General features: G+C 45.0%; 1 protein-coding gene across 2 annotated transcripts in view; it reads right to left on the bottom strand.

Annotated features, from left to right (window-relative positions):
- LOC149461447 (synaptotagmin-like protein 2) overlaps window positions 1-17,478 on the bottom strand; it is a 129,242-nt gene extending 111,764 nt beyond the window's left edge. Inside the window, exon 1 of one of the 2 annotated variants that reach the window (XM_089678287.1) lies at window positions 17,389-17,478. The gene's annotated coding sequence lies outside the window, so the exon portion shown is untranslated. The remainder of the gene's footprint in view (window positions 1-17,388) is intronic. The other variant, XM_089678288.1, reaches the window with a different exon arrangement.
- Between the last annotated feature and the right edge of the window lie 316 nt (window positions 17,479-17,794).

Below are 17,794 nucleotides of genomic sequence, written 5' to 3'. Positions count from 1 at the left end.
TACTAACTATAACATGATCAACTCTCAGCGCCTGCTTCAGTGTAGAGGACGGACAGCTAACAATGGACAGCCCATAGTAAGTCTATGGGTGATGTCACTACCCAAGCAGTACAGCCATTGTGGGTGATCTCGCCTCTTCACTGAAGCTGGCTCCTGGAGAGAGATCATGTGACTGGACTGGATCATCCTCAGTATAGGAAACTATAGACATCTTTCCTGTACAGTGTAGTTAAAATATGGCTTAAAATGGGGGTGGGAGCAGGTTTAAGTATAGCTAAAGTGATTCTAAAGGCTTTTTTTTTTTTTTTTAAGAAAAAATATTTAATTTATTTATTACAGATACTTATATAGCGCTGTCAATTTAAGCAGCGCTTTACATATATATTGTACATTTACATCAGTCCCTAACCCTCAAGGGGCGTACAATCTACGGTCCCTAACTCACATTCGTACATACACATACTAGGGCCAATTTAGACAGGATCCAATTAACCTACCAGCATGTCTTTGAAGTGTGGGATGAAACCAGAGTACCCGGAGGAAACCCATGCAGGCACAGGAAGAACATGCAAACTCAGGCAGGAGGTGCCATGGCTGGGATTCAAACCAACGACCCTAGTACTGCCAGGCGGAAGTGCTAACTATTTAGCCACTGTGCTAACAAACATGTCTATACTTACCTGCTGAGTGCAGTGGTTTTGTACCGAGCAGCTGGATCCTCCACTTCTCGGGTCCCCCACAGGTTGTCCTGGCCCCTTGCTCCTGTCGGGTTGCCGCCACAGTAAGCAGCTTGCTATGAGGGCACCTGCTGCTCCATGGGTCCATTCACACACAAAGCCGTGGCTTGGACCTGCCCCTTCTCTTTACTAATTGGCTCACTGGCTGTGATTGACAGCAGTGGGAGCCAATGCCTCTCACTTCCAGCTCAGACAATGAGAAGACAGAGTCCTGGGATATCCGAAACTCCAGTACATATTGCTAGATCGAGAGGGGGTTTAGGTATTAGGGGAGCTGTGGGGGGGGGATGCTGCACATAGAAGGTTTTTTACCTTCATGCATAGAATGCATGAAGGTAAAAACCTTGAGCCTTTAGAACCACTTTAAGCACAAGCTCATGGCTGCAGTAGCAACTATAAGCTTGTGCACCAGTTCTTCAGCTGACTCCGAGTGATCACTTTTACAGTGTGTGGTTCAGGTTCAGTCCCCCATGGCACCCCACCCCCCACCCCCCCATTGGTTACCAGGTTTTCCGGGGACCACACTGGAAGGTTACAGGATGGCAAGTGGGAGGAGACCAATCAAAATTGGTTCCTCGATCTCCTCTGCAGTAAATGAAGCAACGATGATTTCAGCACCTTTGATTTCAGAGCTGAAAATTCCTAGCTGTTACAGCCAGAAGAACCAATCACAGTCTGTGTATGGTTAGCTGCTTTGGAGGGCAGGAGAGACACTTTGAGGTCTAATCGATCCCCAATGTCTCCATATAGAGTACCTGTCACCTGCCCAAAGCTATCACATGGAGGTTTGCTAGCCCCTTGTAATAGCAGTGAAGTTAAATAAAAGAGTTAAAAATATATAATGATCTAATAGACCCCTGCCCAATGCCATCAGATGGGTTTGCTAGCCCCCTTATAATAGCAATAAAGTTAAAAAAAATTAAAAAAGTAAAAAAAAAAAAAAACCACAAAGGCAAACCCGTGCACAGGGTACGCACGTGTATGCAAACCATGACTGCACCACATGTGAAGCATCGTGTGAACACTGAAGCGACAGCAATAATTTTAGCACCATATCTCACAGTTTACCCTAAACTGATGAGCAGAAAAGGCGTTTAAAGCATCACCCATTATGATTTTTGGGTACCATAGTTTATTGTGATATCATGGGCACATGCAGTTTTAAGACTTGACACGTTTGGTATCTATTAACTTGACACAATTCATCAAACTCCAATATATTTTACCATAAATTGGTTATTACTGTATATTGTATGTGTTTGCACTAAAATTCATTTTATTATATTTTTTCCTGAAAATTTGCATTTGATACACAGCTGCACAAATGTCAAATAACATAAAAGAACAAAACTACTACAGGGCTGCTGATTGCCGAAAATATATAATGTTCTGGGAGTTTTAAGTATTTTTTATGGCCAAAAATACAAATTTTTCTACTTGCATGCAAAAAAAAATGAAAAATTGTTCTAGAACAGAACTGGCTAAACAAAACAATAAGCAGCGAGTATGGGATCAAGGGGTTAATTTAATTACTTTAAATTAGTAAAATTAGATCACTTCAAAGTTTAGCCATTTTGAGATTATATATACCGTAATAAAAATGAATTAATTCACTTTAGCTTAGTTTTCTTTCTTCTTGACAGACAGGTATGAATACATACACTATATTGGCAAAAGTATTGGGATGCCTGCTGTGACGGACAGCAGAAATATTCTTTTATTTTTGTGTGGTTTTGTTTGTGGCCAAACAGTCAGCTTGTCTGCTTTGTCTACAATTTGGAGTTTCTGTGCCCCACAGGGGGTGGGAAATGGGACTGATCTCAGCAGAGAGCGCAGACAGCATGGTCTTTTGTGGCTGTGAAAAGCCAGACCAGACCAGTTCTCACCAGGAGTTTGGGGCATGGTCAATTGAAAGGGCCATACTGTCTCTTTATGAATGGGAGAGTTTGAGTCAGGAGCTGAGAGTCACTCCTGGTGGAGCCCTAATTAGGAGATGCATTGAACTGTGCTTTGTGCACTGCTGGGACTTGTGGTCCTATATTGCCTATGTAGTCTTGAAGCTGCGGCCAAGACACACAGCCCTCCATAGACCCGTGAGGAGTTGGTTCCTTGCTCGTAGGAGAAGCGCTGTGTGAGGTCTGAGCTGAGGCTGGACCCCACAGCCAAGACCCCTGTCAGGAATGGACTTGCCAGTAATGGTGGGACTCACCTGCCTTGTGGGCTGCAGTACCAGGGCTGGCCAGCGGGTGCTCTCAGCAATCAGAGACTCAACCCTGCAGTCAGCCAAACACCTGAAGCGGATTACGGAGGTGTATTTAAGGGATGGCTAGACCTGCAGTCTGGGCCTTGGTGTGTGTTTTTCTATGGGCCCCTGTATCTTGTTACCTGCATTCCTGTTACTGTTCCTGCCTGACTGACTCGTTGCCGACCCTGCCTGATCCTGACCTCTGCTGACTTCTCCTGTTTGATCCCTGGGTTGTGACCCCGACCATTCTCTGCCTGACCCCCTGTACCTACCTGCCCGTTAGTTGCTGTACCCAGCTCGTGACCTGACTACTCTCTGCCTGCTCCTCCTGTTCCTACCTGCCCGATTGTTATTGACCCGGCCTGCCTGACTACGCTTGCATTGTATGTATTGCTATCTGTGGGTGGCTTGGTTTGGTTCGTTTGCACTTTGTTTATGTTTTAGTATTGCACTGCGTTTTGTATTGTTAGTATTAATAAATTATATTGTTTGTTTATAACATATCTGAAGCCTGCGTTTCCCTGCGTCAGTTCACATACCTCTGGTCATACCCGGAGCCCTGAAAACCCCACTGAGTCCCTGCAAGCCTGTCCCTGGAAAGCTGATCGCGGTGAGGGTCCCTGTCCGCTGGCTGCTGCCGTCCCTGGAGGCTGAGCACCGTGAGTGTTCCTGCAGATTGTCTGCTGATTGTCCTTGGAAGCTACCTGCCGCGAGTGTCCCTACAAGCCGCATGTGGCGGAGTGTTTGAACTGTCCCTGTTGTGTGCCCTATTGCCCTTGCCTGGACTGTCCTGTTGTATGCCCATATTCCCCTTGCCTGGACTGCCTTGTTATATGCCTATACTATCCTTGCCCGGACTGCCCTGTTGAGCACCCATATTCCCCTTGCCTGGACTGCCCGGATTATTGCTTGAACTGCCCCTATTGAATGCCCGGATTATTGCTGGTCTGAACTGCCCCTATTGTGTGCCCGGATTATTATTGCCCAGACTGCCCCATTGAATACCCAGATTATTGCTTGCCTGAACTGCCCCTATTGTGTGCCTGGATTATTATCGCCTAGACTGCCCCACTGAGTGCTCGGATTATCGCTACTTGGACCGCCCTATCGTGTGCCGAATTATCTTTGCCTGGACTCCCTCCCTTTGGGTACCCGGACGCTACCATTGTTACCCTGATTAAGAGCCTCACCTATTTCAATAAAACTTTGTGTGTTTATCATCCCGTGTGCATTCTGTCCCGCCTACGCTTCCGTCACACCTGCCTTTACACACACACATGAATTTTAATGGCATCCCAGTCTTAGTCTGTAGGGTTCAATATTGAGTTGGCCCACCCTTTGCAGCAATAACAGCTTCAACTCTTCTTGGAAGGCTGTCCACAAGGTTTAGGAGAGTGTCTATGGGAATGTTTGACCATTCCTCCAGAAGCGCATGTGTGAGGTCAGGCACTGATGTCGAATGAGAAGGCCTTGCTCGCAGTCTCCTCTCTAATTCAACCCAAAAGTGTTCTATCGGGTTGAGGTCAGGACTCTGTGCAGGCCAGTCAAGTTCCTCCACCCCAAACTGACTCATCCATGTCTTTATGGACCTTGCTTTGTGCACTGGTGTACAGTCATGTTTGAACAGGAAGGGGCCATCCCCAAACTGTTCCCACAAAGTTGGGAGCATGAAATTGTCCAAAATGTCTTGGTATGCTGACACCTTAAGAGTTCCCTTCACTGGAACTAGGGGGCCAAGCACAACCCCTGAAAAACAACACCATAATCCCCCCTCCACCAAACTTTACACTCGGCACAATTGAGTCAGGCAAGTACCGTTCTCCTAGCAACCGCCAAAACCAGACCCAGTCCATTGGATTGCCAGACAGAGAAGTGTGATTCGTCACTCCAGAGAACACGTCTCCACTGCTCTAGAGTACGGTGGCGGCGTATTTTACACCACTGCTTCAGATGCTTTACATTACACTTGCTGATGTAAGGCTTGGATGCAGCTGCTCAACCATGGAAACCCATTCCATGAAGCTCTCTATGCACTATTGTTGTGCTAATCTGAAGGCCACACAGAGTTTGGAGGTCTTTAGCTATTGACTCTGCAGACAGTTGGAGACTTCTGCGCACTGTGCACTTCAGCATGCACTGACCCCGCTCTGTCATTTTTCGTGGCCTACCACTTCGTGGCTGAGTTGCTGTTCCCAGTTGCTTCCACTTTGCTACAATACCACTAACAGCTGACCGTGGAATATATAGTAGCAAGGAAATTTCACAGATGGACTTATTGCACAGGTGGCAACCTATCACAGTACCACGCTTGAATTCACTGAGCTCCTGAGAGCGACCCATTCTTTCACAAATGTTTGTAGAAGCAGTCTGCTTGCCTACTGTAGGTACTTTCTTTTATACACCTGTAGCCATGGAAGTGATTGGAACACCTGAATTCAGTGATTTGGAGGGGTGTCCCAATACATTTGGCAATATAGTGTGTGTATTATTTACACATACATAATAGAAAAACATAAACAAGGTCATTACTCCACTCTGTTTCCTTTACAAAACACACCGTTGTGCACGTAAAAAAAAAAATATATATATATTTTAGAATAAAATAAAGTAAATAAATATCCAAACTATTTACATTTTGGAGCAATAATTACCCAGCTACAAGTTATATAAATGGCCTGCCTCAGAAATGCTCCTGTTTTCCATATAAGACCAAATACAACATTCTTTTCAGTGACACCAACTGGTGTGAAGGGAATTGCAGCAACTTAGTAAAATATACCGGTAGTTCTCATAAAGTTCTCAATCACAGATATTTAGATAACTGCAAGAGCGCACGGCATGTACTCCTGCAGTAATATTGTTGTATAGATTAGTTCTGTATCACTAGACCCTGTACCACAGAATGTAGATATAGAATTGTATAAAATGGGTGTTGTATGGTAGATAGGTAATGAGTACTCCATAAGAAAGGACCCAGTAGTGTGTACAGGCAATAGTTCCAGCTGATAAATTGCCTTGCAATTGCAGCAAACTGCATTACACAACATGTGTCGGGCAAAAGAAGTTCGAACTTAGTTTTGGTGACATGAGTTGGGCAATGTGGTTTGCCGTGACCGCTGCATGATTTAGCATGGAGCAGTCACGGCAGAACCGCACCACGTTTCAGGTGCCAATAAAATGGATGGCACCTGAACACGCGGTTCTGCAATTTTTAATTTAGCAGAGTGTTTTGAAATCACAGGCTGAATGGCCAGACAGATTCAAAACACCCTAGTGTGAATGGTGCCTAAATTAAACGTATCCCAACAAACGAAAGTCTGCAATTAAAGAAAAAAGTGGATCAAGAAAATACTGACACAAAGGATGATCCTTTTTCCAACACAGTGATTCGGTTTGTGAATTTTTTAATTTTTTTCTGACATGTTGGTGTAATATCTTTCACTTGGATGGTATAAGTTGCACTGAGTAAATACAGCTGGATAAAACAAAAACTGTGTCTCTCTTTATTTCAGGCTGTAAAGCAACAAAATGTGATTGATTTAAAAGGGGGATGATTCTTTTCTATGCCCATTGCATTAGCAGAAAAAGAGGAAAACACAACAAAACTATTTCAGGAGATATTCTTAACACGGTTGTACATATTAAAAAGAAGTAAATATACAGGTACAACTTACAGTTGTGGCCAAAATTATTCAACCCCCACTGAAATTGAGTGTTTTGGCCAGTTTGACATTGCTTTTGATCATTCAGTCATCTTGCTTACATTTACATTAAAGAGGCACTTGTAGGTCAGACAAATATAACATAACAGTTATAATGAAATAACCACAAATGTCTTTTCTGTGCTCACAGCATTATCAGTTTTATTCAACCCCCAAGTGACATTCAATCTTAGTACTTAGTACAGCATCCTTTTACAGTTATAACAGCTTTTAAACGTGAAGCATAGCTTGACACAAGTGTCTTGCAGCGATCTACGGGTATCTTCGCCCATTCTTCATGGGCAAAGGCCTCCAGTTCAGTCACATTCTTAGGCTTGCGCACTGCAACTGCTTTCTTTAAGTCCCACCAGAGGTTCTCAATCGGATTTAAGTCTGGTGACTGCGATGGCCACTCCAAAATGTTCCAGCCTTTCCTCTGCAACCATGCTCTAGTGGACTTGGAGGTATGCTTGGGATCATTGTCCTGTTGAAAGGTCCAACGTCTCCCAAGCCTCAGGTGTGTGACGGACTGCATCACGTTTCCATCCAATATCTCCTGGTACTGAAGAGAATTCATGGTACCTTGCACACGCTGAAGCTTCCCTGTACCTGCAGAAGCAAAACAGCCCCAAAGCATGATTGACCCTCCACCATGCTTCACAGTAGGCAAGGTGTTCTTTTCATCATAGGCCTTGTTCTTCCTCCTCCAAACATAGCGTTGATCCATGGGCCCAAACAGTTCTAATTTTGTTTCATCAGTCCACAGAACACTATCCCACAACTTTTGTGGTTTGTCCACATGGCTTTTGGCATACTGCAGTCGACTCTTCTTATTCTTTGGAGACAGCAAGGGGGTACGCCTGGGAGTTCTGGCACGGAGGCCTTCATTACGCAGTGTGCGTCTTATTGTCTGGGCTGAAACTTCTGTACCCACATCTGACAAATCTTTTCTCAGTTCCTCAGCAGTCACACGGGGACTTCTCTCCACTCTACGCTTCAGGTAGCGCACAGCAGTCGAAGTCAGCATCTTCTTTCTGCCACGACCAGGTAGCGTTTCAACAGTGCCCTTTGCCTTGAATTTGCGAATGATGCTTCCTAAGGTGTCTCTTGGTATGTTTAACATCTTTGCAATCTTCTTATAGCCATTGCCCTTCCTGTGAAGAGAAATCACCTCTTCTCTTGTCTTCCTGGACCATTCTCTTGCCTTCACCATGTTTGTAACCACACCAGTAAATGTCTAGAAGGAGCTGAGTATCACAGTCATTTTAAAGCTGCCTAATTGGTGCTTATTATGCTTGATTGCTGCTCGGTGACATCCACAGGTGTTTTCAATACCTGATGGAAAGCACCTGTATGAACCTCTGTTCTTCAGAGTGGTAGTCTTTAAGGGGTTGAATAATTGTGGCAATGAAGAAACCACATAAGAACCATTTACTACTGTATTACATAAACAATTGATGTCATTTTAGTTGCATTTGGGTAGTTACAACGTCCTTGTAGGATTTGATTCTGAATACAATTCCAAATGTACACTATAGTCCCTAAACCCCTTTACAGCATTGGGGGTTGAATAATTTTGGCCACAACTGTATGTAGGAGGATTTGTTTCATCTATGTGTATCACCTGAGGCCAGTCACTTCACTGGGTATATGTAATGGTTTATAACCACTTTAACAACATGGATTACTGCAGGCAGGTTATTGTACTACTGCTTGTTTACAATATTTGACTGTCAGTTCACAAAGATTATAGCCACTACTTAAAGCTGAATTTCACCTGAAAAGAGAATTTATACTTTTTCTAATCAGTTTCCTAATCCTCACCTAACATTTTTGGAAGTTTTTTTTCTTTTAGGGAGTAGATACCTATTTCTGGCAAGTACTCACTCCTGCCTGGATTGCCTAGGTGATCCAAGTGGAATTTTAGTACCCCCCATTTCCCTTCCCCAACCTCCTTGGTCACAGGTCCCAGGGAGTCGTGGGTCAGCTCACAAAGCACAGCATGATATTGGCATTTTAAATGTGACAACATTGGCTGAGGAGAAAAGAACCCTAGTCTGCTTTCACAGCAGAAAGGGCTCTGGGTGTGAAAGGGCTGGTGATTACCAACATGTTACATGAGTTGGTGAAGTAGTAGAAGAAGTTGGCGAAGTAGTAGAAGGGGCTCTGGAGGTGAAGTGGCTAGTGAATACCAATATGCTACACATGTTGCAAGATTTTTTTTTCATTGGTTAATAAGTATATATAGTATTTGTCAGTCATATTATTACAGCACTGAAAGATAAAAAAATAGCCTGGGTGTGTATATATATGCACTAGTTCTCAAGTGGTTAAAAGGGACCAAAAACAAAAAAAAACAAAAACAAAAACACAATGCAGTCTATAACTGGTCTTAAGGCCTCATGCACATGGACATTTATTAACTTCAAAACCCCCAACTGTAAAATCCCCCTTGCTTTCGCATGCCCGGGGAACCAGTACAAGTGGGTGACTGTACGCAGCCATTTTGTAAATGCCAATCATTTATGTACCTGCTTTACCTGTGCACGATCAAGTGTTATTATTTTCCCGTATGAGAAAATGGCCAGGAAACTACAGTTTTCAGAAGGAGCTGACAGCAATGGCAGCCTCTATACTTCTCACCTGGCAGTTTTCCTATAAAGGAAACCTCTAGAAAAAAAAAAATGGATTCTGTCACTGCAACATCGTTTTAAAAACACTAGTTATCTGTCTGTCATTGGCTTTAGTACTTTGGAAGACTGACCTAGAACTAGCATGCATATTAGAAACTCAGGGGGAAGTCAGAACTCCTGACCAGGAAATTTATTCCAGGTAATTGTCTCAAGGTTTTGAAGCCAATGGATTAGAACGAGACAATTAGCATTTTGAGTATAAAAGGTCACCAATAGCTGCTTTCACGTTCCCCCAAAAGAGATTTTCTTTAAAGAGACATTGTCATCTGCAAAGCAAAGTGACAGGGTTTGTGTAACGAGGCCCCCTCAACCCGAGATATTCACTTTGACAGCCCTCCCAAGCCATGCATGCCACTGCCTATCCTGTGAAAATAGCCCCTGCTTCCAGATATGGGGTAACATGTGATCTCCTCTCATGTGACAGATATTGCTTGAGTCTAGCAACCAATTGTTATGTTTGAGCACCAGAGCTGAAATAAGAACACATTGGGCCCTAAGCAGAACTGCAAGTTTGCGCCCCAGAGGCCACATTTACACCAACATGGTGTGTTAACACACATTTATGTGCTCTGTCTTATGATAGCCTAATTGGTTTCAATCAGTGCAAAACCATAAATCACCCTTTTTGGGAATGCAACACATGGTTGGGCAGGGATGTTGACATAATAGGATGGGGTGTCATTCGAAGTGAATGGCACCCCAGTGTTCCTATGTGCTTAATATGTGTTACCACAGCATGACATTAGTTCTAACAGAGAAACCAATATGTGGGTGTGTACAAGTTTCACGATCATCACTAGAACGCAAACACAAAATTAAAGTAAACCTGTCATGAGAAAAAATGCCCCAGGAGAAAAAGGGAGAGGGAGGGAGACATATCTCTCCCTCCCTCTCCTGGGGCATTTTTTTATGCGATAGTGTACTGTCAGTACCCATCCCCGGGGTAGCACAAAAGGAATTAAATCCTTATACCAGATAGATACATACACATACATGCACACACTCACCGGCCACTTTATTAGGTACACCTTGCTAGTGCCAAGAAAATATCCCCTTCATACACACTATATAACTGGATACTAACAATTATAGGTAAAGTTGATCCTGGGAATATCCGATTGCCTCTCAGGGGATCAGGAAGAATTTTTTTCCCCTGCAAGAGCAAATTGGATCATGCTTTGCTGGGTTTTTTTTGCCTTCCTCTGGATCAAATTGTGGGTGTAGGATTATAACTTTTTTTTTTTGGTTGAACTTTTGTCTTTTTCCAGCCAGACTAACTATGTATCATCATTACATCACCGGCCTAAACCATTGATACAAGGCAGGATGGATCCATGCTTTCATTTTGTTTACGCCAAATTCTGACTCTACCATCTGAATGTCACAGCTGAAATTGAGAGTCATCAAACCAGGCAATGTTTGTCCAATCTTGGTGAGCCTGTGTGAATTGTAGCCTTCGTTTCCTGTTCTTAGCTGACATGAGTGGCCTTCAGCTGCTGAAGCCCATATGCTTCCAGGTTTGACGTGTTGAGCATTCAGAGAGGGTATTCTGTATACCTTTTTTGTAACGAGTGGTTATTTGAGTTACTGTTGCCTTTCTGTCATCTCGAACCAGTCTGCTCGTTCTCCTCTGGCCTTTGACATCAACAAGGTCTGCACAACTGCCGCTCACTGGATATTTTCTTTTTTTCCAGATCATTCTCTGTAAATCCTAGAGATGGTTGTGCGTGAAAATCCCAGTAGATCAGCAGTTTTTTTTAAATACTCAGATTAGCCTCTATGGCACCAACAACCATGCCACATTCAAAGTCACCTAAATCCCATTTCTTCCTCATTCTGTTGCTCAGTTTGAACATCAGCAAGTCGTCTTCACCACATTTAGATGCTTAAATGCATTGAGTTGCTGCCATGTAAATGGCTGATTAGCAATTTGTGTTACCAAGCAATTGAACTGGTGTACCCAATAAAGTGGCCAGTGAGTGCATATTATAAAGACAATTCCTTCTGTGCTTCCCACTACCACATAAAGAGGAACGGTTATGGCTGATGACGATATATTATTTTATTGAACTGTACTGAGAACTACCTCAATAAAATGGAGTTGTACTGAGCTTGTGGTTGCTTTAAGTGTATAGAGTGGATCCTGGGTACCTCTGCTGTTGTAAAATTGGGATAGATCCCCGTTAAGCAAAGCTACACTGGGCATCTCACAATCAAAACATTTAGAGAGATGGGATACCAATGCACCAGCTCTGCGCACACACATGATCAGGCTTGGGAATAGAGGTTGATAGGTAGGTCATCTATCCTGTACCTACGTGAAGATGTTAGGCCCAATGCCAGAAGCATCCCCAGTCAGAGGAGTGTCATTGCTACAGATGACCAGGAGTATGGTGAGTGTTCAAGGCACTCCATGTCTCAGATGTGCATGTGTGCGAGTTCTGCGAGGGCTCTGGACTGTGAGTATGGCCAGTGTGTTAGTCCTGACCAAGATCTGTCACAGAAGGTCCCCAGTGGATACTATTTAGATTCTGTCATGATTGGGGCCTGCCTACAGAGAGAACACCCTGGTGGCTGGTGCTCAGTATTAGAATGCTTTGGCATCACTGAGCAGAGGGGGTACTGCAGGGGGCTGGGGGGCTCTGCAGCAGGCCAAGAAGTATAGAGGGTACCTCTGCAGGGGCTGGTGACACTGTGGGGGTTTGAGACTTCTGCAAGGGGCTGGACAACTTTGTAGCAGTCTGAGAGGTGCTGTAGAGGGCACTATGGCTGGTTAGTATGCACTGAGGGAGGCTGTGGGGGCTGGTGTGTCCTTTCAGGGGGTTCTGCAGCAGGCTGAGAGGAGTCTTTTCCAAGGGTGCACTGGATAGGCCAGTTATTCCCTGAGTCCTCATGTACATTGAACATTTAGCCCTGGTGCATGAAGCTCCAGTGTTTAGGTGTGGACAGGAGGAACAGGTGCACTACCCAGCTCCATGCCAGCAGCCTGTAAAACTCTACGAGAGGCTGACAGCTGCTGTGGCTGGATGGTGCACTGAGCCTTGATGCAATTTGAATCTCACATTTGCATGACAGGTGAGATAAGATACTTTTCTGCAGAGCCCATTCAAATACGTATATGCAGGCCATCTGCAGTGCAATTTTTAAAAGGATCTTGTGCAATTTTCAGTGCGGTGTGGGTGCTATTTCCAGCCTGATACACTTGAACAATTTGCATCGGAATCACACCTGCACCGCAGTGAACAAAATTGTACCACACAGCCATCAAAATGACACTGCATCCCAGCCTGCATATATGTGAACACAGGCTTAGTGATACTAACATGAAGGACAGTATGAACCCGGGGATGAATGCCAAGAACGCAGACTACTCTTGCAGGCTCCCGGCAGCAAGGCTGAATGGTGTACCTATGCCTTCCCCCCACACAGGGGCGGACTGACCATTTGGAAAATCGGGCACTGCCCGAGGGCCCGGGGTCAGTAGGGGGCCCCATGAGATGCCCCTGGTACCTTTTTCATAGGCTTTTTTGAGTTTGGGCAAGGACACAGGGGCCCCATGATCCCCTATTGCCCGGGGGCCCCATGAATTGTCAGTCCGCCCCTGCCCCCACAACTAAATTCCAAAGCCTCATGCACCGGGGCTAAACACCAAGTGAGCAGGGGCCAGTTGTACAGAACTTTTATCAAGGTGGGTGCCTACTACAAATTGAAGCTACATCATCTCTGGTCATGTAATATAGTGCATCTGCTGCCACTCTGCAGAATACATGAACAGCAAGATCCACAATGCATTCCATACTAATTTATTTCCCTGTACAGAGGACTGCATCCTCCATGCATACATGAACAGGGCTGGAGGAAATGTACCATCTCGCAGAATAAAGAACAGAGCTGGAGGCTTTCTGACCGGTCACATGTGAGATTTATAGGGACATTGAGACAGGACGGGAGACAATGTGCAGACTCCAATGAGACCAGCTCCATTCTTTATGACCTACTTCAGCTGCACTAAGGTGAATCAGCATTTACATGAACCTACAGCTTACTAGAATACAGAATGTCATTGCCTACATGTTGCCACCTCCTGGGCTCAGATCACACAAGATCCTATACTGTCCAAGGGTAAGTCATGCCAGGTGCTCAAAGCTATATTAGTACTGAAAGACAAATGAGATATGTATGATTCAAGTCACTGTCCCTAGTATATGTAACAATGCAGTGAATGGAGAGCCAATCAGCTCTGATCCTATAGAGTGTGCAGGTGAGCTGTCATTGCCTGTACACGTGTGACATGTGTATTCACCAACACAATACAATCCTTCTACTTCCGGAGTCCACGCAGCTTATGTTAGTAACCCCTTCACCGCCAAACAGGAGGAGCACAGACACCCTTCCAGCGGAAGATTAATTGTACAGTGGCCCAAGGCTGTTTTCAATTCATGGGCCCCTAGCCAGTTTATTTGGATTTATTGGATATGCGAGTCAGTGAACACAGACATTTGTGTTTTGCTTCTAACATGTCCAGATAAACGTTTTAGGAGTAGTGTTTACATTTTGAATTGGAGGTTATAACATGGTATATGCAAACTACTCGTGATAGTGGCAGATATGGAAACAATACCCCAAAGACGGGTCAGTGCTAGACTATTTTGTGCCTTAGGCAAGACAAGCTATTCCCCCCCCCCCCCCCTCCAAAAATAAAAAAAACAAAATTTTTAAAACAGTAGAAAATATTAAATCAACAGAACATGAAACTGCTAAATTTCTTTTAATTTACAAAAATAAGTGCCATAAGATGCCACCAGCACCAATATTAAAGACAAAATATATATTAAACAAATATAAATTAACTGTATTAACCAATCAGACAGAGAAGCAAAAACAAAAACGAAGAGGCAGAGTTTCAAAACTCCACAGTGATTAGCAGCCACCATCTGGCTTGTAGTAAGGGACTGAGTCTGAGAGGAACACTGGAAGGAGCTTCAGCTCAGCTGCTACACTGGCCCCAGAGACCCAGCATCTTTCTGCCTAAATGGTCATGTGTGTGGACAGGCTGTGAAACTATTTTTGCAAAGTAAAGATACCGTCATTCCCTCCTCATTCTCTGTCTATGAGGAGAGGGGTCTCTGCAGAGAAATTATGAATTCATACAAGAGGTCCATTGGCCACACAGAGAGAGTGTTGGCTTGTGCTGCGCCCAGGAGCCTGCCTAGTTTGCCTAGTGGAAGCACCGGCCCTGTCCCCAAGTACAATGCACACATATCAGAGCTGACTTACTACAGGAGTAGAGAATGTTCACTGCGAAGTGAATCATCATGTATAAGGGAACTTTCTCTTACCTTAGTGAATGTGGTGAAAATGCACTCTGCAAAGCATACCCAATCATGTGCAAGGAAAATAATATAAATAACTGAAGCTTGCACGTCATTGGATGATTGAAGGCAGCACAGACTTATTCACTAAGCTATGTGATAGTTCCTTTGCAAAGGGGAAATTCACTAGAACAGGAATAAAGGGGAATCTGAGGAGGAGGACACTAGTTCTTGTGACAGCCAGGGATTCCTTTACTGTGAAGGGATTTTCTCTCACTTCCTGTCCTGGCTATGGCACCGGATGTGAAGGGAAATTTCCAAAGGGACACATATGTAAACAAAAAAAACCCAAAATTGAAAAGGGTTATACAACCCTTGCTTACTCAGTTTGTATATGCAGTAAAGCATGCTTGTTATACTCACTGTGGAACCCAAAGGGTTATTTCTCTACACAGTGTAAAAAGAGAGGTTTGATCCTGCCTTCTCTGATCCTCCCCTTCTCTTTACTGTCCTCAATCCATCTGCTGATATAAAAGAGCCTTGAGGGCAAGCTGCACATGCTCAGTTTGGTGTGTATTGCTAGAGAGTTTTTTTTTTCTTTCTTAGGAGAGTGCATATGATCAGCACAGGGCCAATCAGCACTGTCGAGACAGATGGTCAGGGGTCCTGCAGCCTCACAGGGGAGAATGAAAACTCCTCCCAAGAGCTTTAACTAGTGCCCTGCTGGACACTGATAAAAGTCACAAAACCATTCTAGCTGCTGAGAAAAGGTATTTAGCAGTTTATATTTACTAAAATAATTGCATTTCCATGTTGGGAGTACTGCAGGAGACCAGATATAGTGAATACAGGGTCCTGGGTTTAGTTCTACTTTAAGGCCCCTTTAGCATAAACTGTCCAATCAGGTCTGCCTTTCAGTTTTTCAAGCAGACCTGATCGGACACTCTATTCACCCCTATGGACCTGCAAATGTATACTGACATTTGTGTCCATTTACACCTGTCTACCTCCAATCCGATCCAGTTTGCTAAAAAAAATGGCGGATCACTTCAGAGGGCAGTCAGGTGTCAATGGACAGGCGGAGTCCGTTTACAGATGCCGGTCCATACAGCACAGCGGGCTTCTGCTCTGCATAAACTGAACGGACAAGGAGATGTCATCAGTCCACTCTGCTCTGATCAGCATGGGATCAGTGGACAAAGCCCCTACTGATCTAATCAGAGTCTGACCCGTGTGAAAGGGGCCTATAGGGGATGTCAGATGCGCAATTCTGTTGCAACACATTTGTCAGCAGCACAGGTATGCCTTACTTACCATGATGGAGTTACCCTTTTGCGGGAAAGAAGGGACAAGCTCAGGTGGTTTTGGACACGGGTCCACACCTGTCTGAGCTATCCCACAGGGGAGCTGTCACTGTGGACAGCCAATCATAAGTGGTGGAGGCACCCTGCAGCTACACATATACAAGGAGTGTGTATATGTGTGGCTGTGAGGTGAGGAATGCCTCTGTCACTTATGACTGGCTGCCCACAGTGACAGCTCTCTGGTGGGATAGCTCAGAGGGATTCAGATCTATGAACGAACATGACTGATTTCATTCATGCCAGAGAGTAGTGATGAGTTCGGGTGTGGGTACGATCCGAACGCAAATGTGCGAGCCCGCCAGGAAGCCGTCAGCAGTACGGGCCAATCATCTGCAGCCATGACATTTCGCACCCACACATCTACACGCCCATTGTATACCTGCAGCTGTGGGGTGAGGATTATCCTGGCCATAGATGATTGCCCCATACAGATGGCAGCTTCCTGGTGGGCTCACACATGTGGGTTCAGATCCTAGTCCAGAAAGAAAAATGTCACCAAGGAATCCTCAAAAGGGTCCAAAGCTTTATTTAGTGGTCACATAATCAACAGCAGCAATGTTTCGGAGCCACACAGGGCTCCTTTGTCAGGCAAGTGACAGGTCCAGTCCAAACACACCCATATTCATCACTACTGGTGAGACTGTGACATCTGTTTGGTCCTGCCAGGATGAGTATGACTTCATAGGGAAAGGTAAGAGGTTGTCATCAATGTAAGGATCACTCACCTGATCAGTGCCAGGACGAAGTCATCCAATGCCCACGGCAAAGATGCCAAACTGTGCCCTCCTTCTCCCGGTTCATGATGTGTGAGCTTAGCTGATCCTACACCCAGCAGTCACTTGTCAAAATCACTGGTGCTGTCACTTCTGTCATCCTTGTACCAGGAGAGTGGCCCCCATCCCTACAGCACACCGCTGCGCCCAAGGCAGCTGCCCCTCCTGCCCACTGCTTGTCCCAGCACCTGATATCACATTTGGGGAACATAATAATAGGAAGGCTGACACTGCTGATCACCTTCTGAAATAAACCTGCAAAGCTCATGCGATCCTGATGAATAGAAATAAAAGTGCAGACCTTTTCTTCAGCATCCCCCTGGGGCCCCTGGAGTGTGGGGCCCCTGCAGCTGCCCATTATTCTAATCTCTTCCTGAAGGAGTTGGATGAAAGTTCCATGTGTCCTATAGAGCCCAGAGTAGATCGGACATGGGGACAGGAGAGTCTAGGTGACACAGCAAATACTAGTGACAAGTCATGCACAATGAGTCCTCTGTACAGTGCCGGGGAAGGCATAGATCTGTACGTGTATCGATCAGAACACGCGGTGGTCGGGGACTTACCTGCATCCAGGTGACAGGTGCGGGATGAGCTCCGCCGCTCCGGACTGACTCAGGATCTGCGCTCAGCCTGACAGCCCCACCCGGACTGGAACCTCGGAGCCGGAGTGAGTGAGCCAGGAAAACCCGGACACCGGATCACAGCCGGACCTGGGAGTGGCAAGGAAGGGCTTCTCTGATCAATGCTGAACAGCATCTCCGATGGCTTGTTATTCCTCATCAGACGACGGCAGATGTGCGGCAAATATGATGAGGCATAGCATTGTGCCTGATTCTAATCAATATACAGGGTGTGCAGGTGTAATATGGATGGATCTAATGCAAAACACAGTAAAGTCACACACCTATCGATATGATCCATACATCAACTAATAGTAATCAAAGGCCCTGTATCCCATCGATCTAGTGA

This window comes from Staurois parvus, unplaced genomic scaffold (assembly GCF_062004578.1).
Source record: "Staurois parvus isolate SC_StPar_1 unplaced genomic scaffold, SC_StPar_1.0 ptg000202l, whole genome shotgun sequence".
In the NCBI taxonomy this organism is placed as follows: domain Eukaryota; kingdom Metazoa; phylum Chordata; class Amphibia; order Anura; family Ranidae; genus Staurois; species Staurois parvus.
Note: the sequence above shows the minus strand (reverse complement) of the source record. Positions and strands in the feature narration are given on the sequence as shown.